Source organism: Choloepus didactylus, chromosome 4 (genome assembly GCF_015220235.1).
Source record: "Choloepus didactylus isolate mChoDid1 chromosome 4, mChoDid1.pri, whole genome shotgun sequence".
Lineage (NCBI taxonomy): Eukaryota > Metazoa > Chordata > Mammalia > Pilosa > Megalonychidae > Choloepus > Choloepus didactylus.
In genome coordinates this window covers 115,825,496-115,838,851 of record NC_051310.1, presented here as the reverse complement: position 1 = coordinate 115,838,851, position 13,356 = coordinate 115,825,496, and the positions used below count along the sequence as shown (strand labels likewise).

At 42.7% G+C, this 13,356-nt stretch overlaps 1 pseudogene; it reads left to right on the top strand.

Annotated features, from left to right (window-relative positions):
• The first annotated feature begins 12,203 nt into the window (after nt 1-12,203).
• Nucleotides 12,204-12,826, top strand: LOC119533332 (annotated as a pseudogene).
• Nucleotides 12,827-13,356: the final 530 nt, after the last annotated feature.

The following is a 13,356-nucleotide window of genomic DNA, read 5'->3' as shown; positions in this document are numbered from 1 at the left end:
GAGGAAGGCAGCCAGGGTAAATGATGCCCCCTCTGTTCTCCCCGAGTCTGTGTTAGACACTGCAGCCTCCATCCTGACCCAGTTCAGAGGTCTTTACAGACTTGTCTCCCCTAAGGACTCTGCTCTCCCTCTGCGCCCTGGGCCTAGAACTCCAGACCCACGGGTCATTCCCAGCCTTCCCTGGGTTTTCCTCACTCCCTGCTTCTCTGTGTTGAGCATGCTTTGATCTGCTTTGTCAAGTGTGGTTTGGGAAATCAGATCAACTACCACACCCTCTTCCTTATCTGCCGGACTTTGGACTGGGAATGTTATTCTGATCAGGGTAACATGGGACCCAGAGATGGTCTCTGTCGCCTGGGATCCTCGTTCCTCTTAGGAAGATAAACTTTCCAGCAGTGCAGTGACCTTCCCAAGTTATAGTTTAACAAGGGAACATGTATTTCAAAGACTCAGAAATGTTCAGACTTGGAAGAGATCTCTGCTGAAAAGGGAAAAGGAAGGAAATGAACACTTATTGAGAACCTGCCATGTATCAGACACAAAGTCAGAAGACTAATATGTGTCTTAGTATTTACCCTTCACAGTAACCCTATGAGGTAGGGATTTTTCATCCTCATGCATGGATGAGAAAACAGATTCTAGGCAAGTGAGCAGCTGGTCACGGTGACACAGCTAATGAGTGGCTGGGGTAGGACTTGAACACGGGTCTGCCTGTGCTCTTTCCACTACTGCTAGCCCAACAGTTTACAGCATTGATGATCTCCTTAAATCATACCTTTCTTGAGCTTTGGGCCACACATTTGACCCAAACCTGGGTCAGCCATGCAATGATCAGTGCTGGGGAAGCAATGGCAGGTCCAGTTTGAAAAGCTGGCAGGGAGGTGCTAGAGGAGAAGGAGGGTGCTGAGGAAAGAGGCCGTAGGCACATGCTGGGGGAGCAGATGGGAGGTGCCGAGAGTTGGGTGGAGTTGGGAGCAAGAGCCACAGGTCAAGGCAGGCAGGATCGCAGGAGTCTCAAAGGGAAGATGTTGCAGCCACCTGCGAGCTTGACTCAGGCAAAGCTGGGTGGCTCTATAGGGTCTGGTGCCTTTTTCCTGTGGGCTGGCATAAAGGCAGCATTCCCTGTGCCTCCTTTTGTGCCCAGCATTGTGCTAGGTGTAAGGCTACAAAAAAAAAAAAAAAAAAAAAAAAAAACCTTAAAAAGAAATAATAATAATAAAGCATCCCTGGCTTCAAAGAGCTCACAGTTGAGGTACAATCAACTAATTTAACAAAGCTCTAAGCTTTGTAGCTTAGAGCACCTGTTCACATGTGCACATGCGCGGTGACCTACACAGGGACATTACTGAGAGGAGGGAGGGAGGGCACAGTGCTGGCTTTTGCCTTCCACATTTGACAGCTTATGGGCCTCGGCACAACCCCATGGGAGCACAGAGGAGAGTGTCCTAACTTCTCCTGGGGGGTGGGTGGTGAGGGTGGGCAAGGCTTCCCGGAGGCGTGGCAGCTGAGCTGGGCTTGAAAGAATGGGTAGGAGTTCTTCCAGTAGCAAAGGGGAAGGGGAGGTTATTGCAGGTGGAGAGAATTCTGCCATTTCTTACATCATGATTTCAGTATATAGGCACTTCTAGCTTTAGCTGGGGGGCCTTGAGGCCAGCCCCCTAGCCTCCCCCATTCCAGACTGAAAAGGCCTAACTTTTTACATCTGTCTTCATGTAGTAGCTCCACCAAGAAGAGCCAGAATGCCTAAAGTGCAGCCAAGGGGGCCTGACGGCGTGCTTTCAGCTGACAAGGGCTGGCTTGGGGACAAAAGTTAAGATTTCTTTTTCCTCTTCTTCTGCCATTCTTTTTCCCTCAGTGACAATGTACTAGAGTCCATCATGCGGTCACCGTGACAGGCCAGGGACAAATGGGCAGGAGCCATAAACCACATGGGTCATGTGACCTCGTTGAGTCAGTGAAAGAAAATGTCAACCTGGAATCAATGAAAACCTGAGCATGAAGCCACAGGGGCAGGGCACTTAAATGTGTCTCTTAAGTAGTGGTGAGTGAGAGAGCATAATCTGGATTGGAATTCAGCAGACTGGCTTCACCCTACATGGCTGGGGGAGCAGGAGCAGGGAAGATTTGGGAGAGGACCCTCAACAGGAAGCAGAGGCGTTAGCTGGGGAGGCGGGAAGAGGGCAACGAGATCCTTCAGGCTGCCTGGGTGGTCACTCAGCTGAGCATCCAGGCCCATCAGACACGGATGTGGCTGCCCCTCTGGGGTCCCGAGGAAACCTTGTACAGCACCCACATTGAGATTGCCTCTTCAGAGGGCCCCTGCCTGAAGCAGGCGGAGAACCTGCCGTCCCTCTCCCCAGCAGCACCTGGATAAGGCTGTGTCTAGGAGCCAGACTGGTGAGACTATCAGCCGGAGAGGCCCCAGGAGGGTTACCCTGAACCAGCTTTGCAGTCTTCCACTGCCATCAACAGGTCATCCCTACCTCCTCCCAACCCCACCCCCAAGGACCCCGAGCAGCAGGGCACAGGCCCACCCTGTGGAGAAGCAGAGGGACCAGGAGGAGAAAGGGTTCTAAGAGTATAAACCTCAAGTGACTGAGATTTTAATAACCAGGTTGAACTACGTAATCGTTGGATGGACAAGACTGGAAACCCTTAAACAGACCCAAATAAGCTGCTTGCTTTAAGCCTATGGAGGGATCTAGGTCAAGAAGGGGTTAATGCAATTATGAGAATAAAGCTAGTTTCACACACAATGAGGGGTGACTATTTAAATGAATCTGCCAGACTCATTTAATCCTCACAACCATCCTTGGTTTGTTTTGGTTTTTTTTTTAATTCATTTTCATTGAGATATATTCACATACCATGCAGTCATACAAAACGTACATTCAATTGTTCACAGTACCATTATATAGTTGTGCATCATCACCAAAATTAATTTTTGAACATTTTCATTACCACACATACAAAAATAATAAGAATAAAAATTAAAGTGAAAAAGAACAATTAAAGTCAAAGAGAACACTGGGTGCCTTTTTTTTTTCTTTTTTGCCCCCATTTTTATACTCGTTCATCCATACACTGGACAAAGGGGAGTGTGGTCCTTATGGCTTTCCCAATCACATTGTCACCCCTCATAAGCTGCATTTTTATACAATCATCTTCAAGATTCATGGGTTCTGGGTTGTAGTTTCACCCTTGGTTTTTGTTTTTTATTGGCAAATTTCATATAACATAAAATTAACCTTTTTAATGTGTACGATTTGGTGACATTTAGTACCTTCTCAATGTTGTGCAACCACCACCTCTGTCAAGTTCCAAAACATTTTCATCCCGGCTTGGGGTTGTATTTATGTCCATGTTATCAATGAGATATTGAGCCTCGGGAAAGTGAAGTGACTGTTTCAAGTTCAATCAGCGGTAGAGGCAGGACTTGAACCCAGATTCTCTAACTCCCGTGGAAAGAGAGAACATTTGTCTTGAGCTCCCCAGTGACCAGACTGTTAATAGCCTCTGAACTGACTTCCTGACCTCTTGTCTCCCCACCTCCTGTTGTCTTACACACAACTGGATCTATCTTCCTATAGCTCTGACAGCATCAGTCCCTGCCTCAAGCTCCCAGTGGGTTCTCATGATAGAGGAAATAAAGTCCGAACTCCTTTACCTGCTGTTTCCTATGTTGACATGATCACAAAGCAACTTGTTTCTCTTGAGAGTGTGGCCCGCAGGCAACACTCCCCATCCTTTGCCCTGACAAAGTTGGGAGTGGAGGCTAATCCCAACACAGCCCTCTCTCCTTTAACTTGTCCATCAGCTGCCGGCCAGCCTAGACTTGCCCTTCAGCTTTCTTAGGTGGGATCCAATACCAACCTTGGCCCTGCCAATTGCAAGAAACACATATCAAGTTCTCTGAGTGTTGCCATTGGAGCCTCCTTTCACTTGACTTGAGAGGAGGGGAAGGGACGCCCATCTCTCCGCCTGGGTTGGCTAAATTTTGTAGGTTCAACTAATAGATGCAATGCAGATATTAAATATGTTGATGTCAATATGTATCTATTAGCTTAACAGAAGCTCATGGTGTATTGTTAGACACCAAAAAATAAAATCCCTAATAGCATATAATTCTGTTCCAGAAAAAAAAAAAATATAAATGTACCTAGAGAGAGCACATTTATGTTTTGAATCCATGCATATATTTGCATAAGAGAAGCCTGAAAATATATACTCTGAAATGTTCATGGTGGGTCTCTCTGAGTGGTGTGATTTAGAGTAATTTAAATGCTTCCTTTTGCTTATTTTCATATTTAAGTTTTTTTCTATAAAAATGTAACATATATAAGAAAAAGAAAAATAAGAAAGAAAAAAGGTCCTGTAGTGCTTTGTTTATACACCTCGACATGGCCTTATACCCCAACTAATTGTGTAAATGACTTCTCTGCTTTCTCCTCACCCGCGGGACGTGGATCTTAACTTACTCATTTTTGCCTTCTCCATGACATCCTCATGGAATGCTCAAGGATTAATCAGCTAACAAACGCGTGGCCCCCAGGTTCTTCTCTGCTGACCCCTCCTGAGTGATAGGGCTGTGCCAAGGGGGGCTCTCCAGGAGGTGAAGCTCCTGGCGCTTCCCTGGGTTCCTGAGGTTTCCTTCCAGGCAGTGGTGCCAACAGTAAAGCAGGCACAAGCAACAGCCTAATTTGTTTCCTACACTGACGTGGCCAAAGTCGGAGAGAGAGGCAAGTCTGTAACCCCAGCAGCTGTCTTGTGCTTGTGAGTTTCTTCTCGACATGATTTCATTTCTGTAAGGCAGATGTTTCATTCCCAGGGCAACCAGGAGTGGGATAGGAACCCAGCAGCCTCCGCTTTGACTTTAATTCTATTTTGTTAAACTCCCACTGGGTCCTGAGCTCACTTCACATTTGCGGTTGCAAGAATGTAAACGTTCTTCAATTCTGCTGGGTTTTTTGTTTTGTTTTGTTTTGTGACGCCGCCCCCACCCCCTTCGTTTTGTTTTGTCTCTCTTTATAAGGTCTGGCTGACATGTATAGTTTCTCTGCAATTTGCTAGTTTAACGAGTTTTATTTGTACCGGCTGATCTTGACACCTTCTGCCCCTCCTGTACTCTTTTGTAATCAGTATTGCTCACTCACAATAGGCAAATTTGTATTTTCGGTGTGTTAAAAACTAACCTGAATTCCAGAATTGGGAATTTCCAGTTGAGAGAATATGGGGTGGGGGGGGTACTTTAACTATGTTTGTTTTATCTCTCTTGATTTGCTTTTTTCCCTTGGTTTTCCTGTTCCGGCTCCATAGCCACACCCAAGTACACATGGTTTTATACCATCCTGAGGGACAGCTCTCTGTGGGCAGGCCTGTTTGCTATGAGATGCTGCATTCTCCCTCTCCCTGGTGTGGCTCAGGAGTCTCCACATGGTGGGCAGAAAACTGGATTCCTCAGCAATGACAAAACTCACATAGGCTCCAGGTCCCTCTCAGTTAAAATAATTGTATATAGGGAATTATGTCACTAACAGGGAGCCTTTTGCTTTGCCCAGCACTTGGTGCTTAATTGTCAAAAGAAATACAATCTAAATGAATAGAATCAAATCAAATCAAACTGAGCTGGCAGGCTGTATACCAGCCTTGCAAATAAGGGCTATCAGCTCTTAAATACAGCCCCACTGCACTCACAGTTCCCTGTGTCTGAGAGGAGGGGAGGCACAGAGTCAGGGCTCTGTTCTGGTAATTCTTATTAGCTCTTTGCTCTGTGGGTCCATTCTGATTTCTAACAGTCGCTGTCAGCAGTAAATGGCTGGCTTTTGAACCAAATCAAGAGTGTGAGTCTTTGACTAGAATCTGAGCATGAGCTCAGCCTCAGGGTGAATAAGCATCAACGGGGTAGTGGATGGGCTCTCCCAGGTTCTCAGGGAGAAAAAAAGAAGTAACTATCAAGAACATGACAGAATTAATGTTTTGTAGTGAGCTGTGTAACTTGCGACACATAAGTCATGGTCTTTCCTTCTCTGGGTAGATCTGAAAGTAGCTGGAAACAGCCAAATCCAGAGAGGTGCAGCCTGATCTTGCACTGGGACCTGGAGGAAAGGGAAGGACAAAATCAACCGCCATGCTAGGTTATGCAATTAGTTCTCATGATACATCAGTGATGTAGTTACTATTCCCAGGAAAATAAGGGCAAAATGAGGCCCAGGGGGTTAAGCAGTATAATGGAACAGACATCACCTTTGGAGACAGGCAGAACTGGGTTCTAATATCACAGGTGCAATCCCCTATCGCCAAGTAACTTGGGTACTTTCCCTCCCTGACCCTCAAATTCCTTATCTGTAAATTAGAGATTGTTGTTGAGTCTGAAGGCCATGAAAATGTCCAAATTAAGGCATCAATACGTGTATTCCTTCACCAAAGGAAGGCCAATGGTGTCCGGAAAACCTCTGTTAGCTGGGAAGGCACGTGGCTGGCGTCGGCTGATTCCTGGTTGTGTTCCAGCTCCTCTCTCAGCTCCTGTGTGTTCTTCAAAATGTTGCTCTTAGAGCATTTGTAGCTTCTTTGGAGCAAACTCTGGGCTCCAAAATGTCTCTCTGACCTCCTGCGCATTCTTGATTCTTTCTCCCAGGACGTTTCTCACTAAGTGCCTGGGGGTCCTGTTTTAGCATATCCCGGGGCATGCTCTCTTAGCTTAACATCTCCAAACATCCTTCTCTCTGCATCTCCAAGTGTCTCCAAGTGTCAGCGTCAGCTCTTAGCTTCTCTCCAAAATGTCCCTCTCAGCTGCTCTGTGCTCCTTCTGTTTGTGAGCTCTTTTATAGGACTCCAGTGATGAAATTAAGACCCACCCTGAATGGGCAGGGCCCATATCTCCATGGATAATTTAATCAAACATTTCACCCATAGTTGATTGAGTCACATCTCCATGGAAACACTCAATCAAAAGATTCCAACCTAATCAACACTAATATGTCTGCCCCCACAAGACTGCGTTAAAGAATATGGCTTTTTCTAGAGGACATAAAATATCCAAACTGGCACACCTTCCATGTGCTTGCCTTCCTGGTGACACTCCCTTAGGGTCCAGAGAAGGGCTTTTCTTCTGGTGCTCACAGAAGCTCCAACTCAGACCTCAGCCCCCTGACCATCTTACTACTTCATCCTCTGTGTTGATACTCACTGTTTCCCACTGCTAGCCCAGATCCCACCCATCTTTCACTCAGAGCTGAAATGTTTGTGGCCTCCTCCAGGAAGCCTTCCATCACACTGTTAGGTATACTACTTACTTGCTCTTGGCCCTCTTATAACATTTGCTGCTTCCTGCTTTGTATCCCAATGGTTTGGTGTGCTTCACTGAGGGTATGGAAGCCAGAGGTTTATTTCCCTCTCTCCTGTTTCCTCAGAGGGAAGGGGTCTTTTCCATTCCACTCCCCCAGAAGGAAGATTTCCTCTCTCCTTCTCCTTTCGGTGGCTTCTTTCCTGGTCTGTCCTGCTTGCAGGGAGCACACCAGGTGGGCCCTGCTATCTGGGGAGAGGTCATCAGGGGACCTGCTGTTTTGCATCTGACTGGCTGAATCAGGTGGGAAGGGAGGAGAAAACCATTTGGCCTCCACATTCTCGAATCCAATTTTGTGAACATTAAAGCCAGTAAGTTCAGCCCTCTCTACTGAGTCAATTTCTCAATTGGTTGGAACTCAGAAGTGAGAGAATGTGATTACCACTTAGACCTCAGCAGCAGACTAGGCACCTCTAGAGAGCGGAAATGCTTTCTTTTTTATTTTTTAGTATATTAGAAATATATATATATATAAATATTTAATACATATAAAAGAAAAATGCAGCATATATGTAAGTTATAAAGCACAATAATAAACACTCAATCTAAGAACTACTCTAACTTATCCCTTCCCCATCCTATGGTAAATTTCATATTCAGTGGTTGTGAAATTTACCATGTAAAGATGAACATGACTCAGCAATTCCACTCCTAGGTATTTGCTCTATTTCAGTGGTTCCCAACCTTTTTGGTTTCAGAACTCTTTTATGCTCTAGAAGATTATTGAAGAGCCCAAAGAGCTTTTGTTTATGTGGGTTGTGTCTATCAATATTTACTATACTGTAAATTAAAATATGTGTTAACATTTCACTTTAAAATATTTTTCCAATAGAAAAAAAAAAAAACTGGAAAAAACCCAAATGCCCATCATCATGAGAATGAATAAATGAATTGTAGTTCATTCATGCTGCAGAATATTTTACAGCAGTGAATTTTTTTTTTTTTTTTTTTTTTTTTTTTTTTTTTTTTTTTTGTTACTCTCAAATTTCCTTGGGGTATAAGGCCATGTCGAATTGTATAAACAAAGCACTACAGGAACTTTTTTCTTTCTCATTTTTCTTTTTCTTGTATATATCATATTTTTATAGAACTCAATATCATCTGCTCAGGAGTAGGTGGGTGCTGAAGGATTGCTGGTACACAGTGGAATAGACAAATAGCCCAAGCTTTTTCTTTCATTTTTATTTTAAAATCAGGCATTTACAAACAAGGAAGCATACATTAATTACATAAAAATAGTTTTCGGATAGTAGAGTAAGTCTGTCATCTTCAATGGCAGCAGCCTCTTTTCCCCATCTTTGTTTATGGAAAGTCAAATGAAATAGCAGAGCCCTTGCAGTTTGGCTGAGTAGCTCATTTGATTGGTATAGACTAGGGTGTTAAATGAGACCAACACAAAGTAGATATTTAAGAGATGGACAAATGAATGGACTTTCCAAAAGCTGAGAGTGGAGAGGCAAAGCCAGGGTCACCTGACTTCCTGCTGTGACTTTTTGTCACGTTAACTTCTCCTCAGCTGAAGCCTTTGCATTTTCTGAGGCACTTGACTTCAGATTTAATGATTAAAAGCTAACTTCCTGTTTCAAAATGTTTATGTCACCACAAAACACTTTGGAAGCAGCGGAACTTAATAAACACAAACTTACACAGAATTCAGTAAATTTACAAAAGCTCTCTTCCTTTTAATATTTGGGAGCACAGAGCAATAACAAGTACATTTTGTGTTTAAAACTGAGCCTTCTTGCTGGAATAAAAACATTTCAAGACAAAACCTTCCCCCACCTCAGACCCCCAGTTAGAAGGGAGGAGGAAAGTTTGGGAGCTTTACAGAGACCAAATGGGTTGCTAGAATCATCCCCATTAACACATCATCCTCTAGGTGGTAGGGAAGTGGGCAATGACCCATGATTCCTATGAATGGAATCTGACAACAACCCCAACACACACACACACACACACACACACACACACACACACACACGGGTGCACACGTGTACATGTATGCAAGTTCTGTACCACATATTCTTTCAGAATATAGGTGCGAGTGGTAGCTTTACAGTGGCCAAAGATGGCTGTTCTGAGAAAGGTGCGTTAAAGGATATGTTCTACATCTGCCGAATACTCATATTAGTAGTTATTAATACAGTGATATTGCATGTATTCATAGGCCTTTCACCAGCAAACTTCCTGTTCTTGAACATAGATTTTCCACCTAATCGTACTTTAATGCTATTTGATCTCAAATATCAAAACTTTTTCCAGAAGAATGTCCCATTTTATAGTGTCCTTGTGTCGTCAGTGCCCCCTTCCTTCCACCTTCTTCCCTTGCTTAACCACCAGGGTGTAGACAGCCAGATACGTACCCACTAGGCAGGAGATACTTGCCCGAGAGAAAAGACTTGAAAGAGTGACAACTGAAGGTCACCTAACTAAACAGTAGGATTTCTTCTTAATCATCCTACTTTGAAGATTTCTCTCTTCTCTCTCCGCCTCTCTTGCTATCACTGTCACTTTCTCCACACACACACACACACACACACACACACACACACACGCACATGCACACACACACACACGCACAGTTTCCAATCAGCTTTTTGAGGTTTCTCTCTTAAATAAGGACAAATAACCAAGAATCACATAGCTGAGGAAAGTCTCTAATTTAAAAGATAACAACTCAAACAAAACAATGAACTCAGAGGAAATAGAGATGTACAGGGAAGAGGAGAAAAAAGAAATAGTCTTTAGTTAAAATCCTCAAGAAGAGAAGAGAAAATATTGTATCTGTGAAACTAGAACAGGATGCTATAAAAATGAGAATTCGGAAAACACTAAAGAGCTCTTAAAATTTAAAAATATGATATGAAAACAGAATGACAGCTCAACAGAAAGATTGGAGGATAAAATTGAGGAAATCTCCCAGAAAGTAGCAAAGCCAAAAAAGATAATTATTAACTCTGGTGACTAAAAATATACAAGAAGGAAAAATAATAATTGCATACCATGTGGTTTAAAAATGACTAGGATATACAAAGGCATAATAATGTACACATTAAACTTTATTGTTCTAACCAAACTGTAAGGATGCGAGGAAAGGGAAGTACGGATTGAAGGAGATACAGTGAGGAGTGAAAAGAGCTAAATTCTTGGGCAGTAGATAATGCCTAAACCTGAGAAATCAAGACAAAGAAATAAAGGCCTGTTATTTGTCAGTATAGAAGTATGTACCAAAATAAGCTGTTAATAAGGCTGAAATGTGCCTTTAAAGAGTGGAAATGGGGAAGCTTTTGTTTTTCATAACAAGCTTTTTAGAAGTCTAAATTGTGGGCATATATAACTTTGATTAATAAATAAAAACAAAATTTAAAAATAATTATAAAACCAAAGTAACATTTTCTGCACACAAAAATGGCCCTCAAAGCCTTAAAAAAAAACCACTTTGCAAACATTATTCATGAAGTTATAATAATGTAAACACTAAAAATTGATTTCACTAAAAAGTCGTGATCTAGCTATACTTGAAAGACAGTATACTTGACAAGTGTGAGTGTACGTTGGCGTGACCACCCATGCCAGCAGGCTCTGATCTGAGGAGTTTCCCAGGATGTGGACTTTCAGTGTTAAAACTGGGACAGTCTTGGTTGGTCATCTTGGCTGTATGGTGAATGTATGTGTGTGATGGGGGTGGGGTGGGGGCAATGTAACAAAGCTAAACTTTTATCTTTTGTAGTCAATAATTAAAGTCTAAAATTGATTAATCAAGAAACAGCAATATAAAGCATATTGTTCAATAATATGGGGATAAATACCATAAGAAACAGCTAAATAATTGGTTGTTAGGGTAAAGGATTTGAAGGTAGGAAAGGATAGGACAGGAGACTTTCAAAACTATGTTTATGTATTAATTTGATTAAACAGTGTTTTTAAAAGAAAACACCGAAGACTGAGGCCATTTGGGGTGAGACAAATAATTCAACTTCTCAATAGCTTCTAAGTACATCAGTGAAGTACATCCTGTATTAGACATAAAAGGATAGACTGCCGGAAATAAACAAACCTTGAGATCTCAGTAGCATCACACAATCAAGGTTTCTCATTCACACAAAGTCCAGTGCTAATTTGGAAGGGGGCTTCTTCCATTTTATAGCCATGCCATCTGGAATAAGTGTTTCTAAGGTTACCACAAATGGGGAGAGAACAGGGAATCATGAAGGGGTGGCTTTAAGGTGAGAAGTGGAAGTGACATGGATTCTTTCTGCCCACTGTCCCCTGGCTCTATCATATGGGCCCAACCTAACTGTAAGGCAGGCTGGCAAGTGGAGTCTACTTGTGTGTCCAGGAAGAGAAAATGCTGTGTGAACACATAACATTATCTGTGCCACAGATGGTATGATAATTAATTTTCATCGTGATGACCTTGAGTGGCTAGAAAAACTTAAGTTATGCACCATATACAACTCAGTTTAAGATGGCATGAAAGTTCATTCAAAATGGAATGAATATCTGTGTGTGTGTGTTAGTGCTTGAAGGAACAAACTTTATTCCATAAAGCAATCACTTACATGGTGCCCCTCATTTCCTAATGATTATAGCAACCAAATGAAACACACTTGCAGTAGGTTGAGATTTCAGAAAATGAGAGCAAATAAGGTCAATTCCAGAGAGGAAAAAGAGGTAGGAGCACTGAACCAAAGAGATAGGAGAACTGACTTCTGGTCCCATCTCTGTCTCTTTGTGTATGTTCCTTTCACTATCTATGGAAGGCTGATGGCATTTCCTTAAAAAACATGAGCAGACACCGTAGCGACGCGTGAGTGGGCCGGGCGGGCGGCCGAGTTTTTCAAGAAATAACTTCACCAAGATGTCCAGTGATAGGCAAAGGTCTGATGATGAGAGTCCCAGCACCAGCAGTGCTAGTTCAGATGCGGAGCAGCGAGATCCAGCCGCTCCAGATCCTGAAGAACAGGAAGAAAGAAAACCTTCTGCCACCCAGCAGAAGAAAAACACCAAACTCTCTAGCAAAACCACTGCTAAGTTATCCACTAGTGCTAAAAGAATACAGAAGGAGTTAGCCGAAATAACCCTTGATACTCCTCCTAACTGCAGTGCTGGGCCTAAAGGAGATAACATTTATGAATGGAGATCAACTATACTTTATCCACCAGGTTCTGTATATGAAGGTGGTGTTTTTTTTTCTGGATATCACATTTTCATCAGATTATCCATTTAAGCTACCAAAGGTTACTTTTCGCACCAGAATCTATCACTGCAACATCAACAGTCAGGGAGTCATCTGTCTGGACATTCTTAAAGACAACTGGAGTCCCGCTTTGACTATCTCAAAGGTTTTGCTGTCTATTTGTTCCCTCTTGACAGATTGTGACCCTGCGGATCCTCTGGTTGGAAGTATAGCCACTCAGTATTTGACCAACAGAGCAGAACATGACAGGATGGCCAGAGTGGACCAAGAAATACACAACATAATTCACATAATTTCTACACAGTGTGGAGGAGCAGAAGGCATCTTCTCACTGTGCTGCAAATCTTTATGGCCTTTACAATACAGACTTCTGTGTATATGTTATACTGACTCTACTCTCTGCTTTTATCCTTTGGAGACTGGGAGACTCCCCAGAAAGGTAAATGCTATCAAGAGTAGAACTTTGTAGCTGTAGATTAGTTATGTTTAAAATGCCTACTTGCAAGTCTTGCTTCTTTGGGATATCAAAATGTATTTTGAGATGTACTAAGGATACAGGTCCTGAAGTCTACCAAATATTATAGTGCATTTTAGCATAATTCATTATCTGTATGAAGTTTTAAAGTAGCTGTAGGTGACTAGGAATTATGTCATTTGTATTAAACCCAGATCTACTTCTGAGTATGTGGTACATGCTGTTGTGAAAAATGTTTTACCTTTGCCTTTGTCAGTTTGTAATGAGAGGATTTCCTTTTACCCTTTGTAGCTCAGAGAGCACCTGATGTATCATCTCAAACACAATAAACATGCCCCT